Genomic DNA, 1,151 nt, shown 5'->3' with positions numbered 1-1,151 from the left:
CTGACTTTCTATTCCAGTTCTGAATATGATTAATGGATCGTGATATAAAATTACAAGATATGTGCAACACTATAACTAAACATACAGACTGCACTTTTCCTTTTGATTAGGACATGGGTGTCTTCGTTAAATTAGATAGGTCAGAGCTAGAACAATGGTTAGGATGGGGTATGATCATGTCTGTCAGTAAAATACCTAATACAAGATTGCACTGGTCAAGGCTTTTCGTGGGAAGTGACAGATCAGTTCAGTTATGAGCAAGAGACAGGGCGGAGCCAAATAAAGGTAAATTTGCACCTTAATGATATTCCCAGATAGATCCAAATGACCAAACTATCAAAAGTTAGACCCTACTCGAACACTGAGACCAAATTCAAAGAACTCCCATGGACTGAATATCTATGTGTAGATGAGCAGATGGTACCTTTCAAGGGGAATTCACTATGACACCATATATTCCTAAGAAAACACACATGAAACGTGGATACAAGATATTTGTTTTGGCAGATGATATGGGAATGGTGTATGATTTCATGCCATTTGTTGGTAAAATAGAGCCTGTAAATAATCCAATGTTCAGATCTGAAACCAAGTGTAACTCCAGGTGCTCCATCTTGTGAGTTCATACCCCCCCTTCAAGGAATCACAATTAATTTTGATACTTGGTTTACCTTCCTCACTCTCATAGATCACTTTAGCTTACTGGGTATATGGTGTAGGGAACTGTTCAGCAAAACAGATTACAAAAAGCCTGACGTTCAAAATCAGATAAGCAACTTCAAGCGTAGGGCGTGGGTCTCATGATGAATGGAAACAGGTATGAGGATGGTAACAAAAAATAACATCTCTGAAATGGTTTGTCTTTTGACAACAAAGCAGTGCATCTTGTATCTACATTTGCCACGTCATTCCATTCGACAAAGTGCACAAGATGACAGAAAAATAAAAGAAAGAGTAGAAGTTGCTAGACCATTCAGTGTCAAGGACTACAATACACATATGGGTGGGTAGAGTTACATGATGCAGCTTATGGCTTATTATGGATGGCCTGCAGATCAAAAAAGATTACCAAAGGCTAAATTGTTCATATGATAGACATGGACATTGTAAACTCTTGGTTACTTTATAGAAGAGCGGCCAACCACTTAGAG

The sequence above is a fragment of the Penaeus monodon genome, chromosome 33 (genome assembly GCF_015228065.2).
Source record: "Penaeus monodon isolate SGIC_2016 chromosome 33, NSTDA_Pmon_1, whole genome shotgun sequence".
Classification (NCBI taxonomy): Eukaryota; Metazoa; Arthropoda; class Malacostraca; order Decapoda; family Penaeidae; genus Penaeus; species Penaeus monodon.
Note: the sequence above shows the minus strand (reverse complement) of the source record.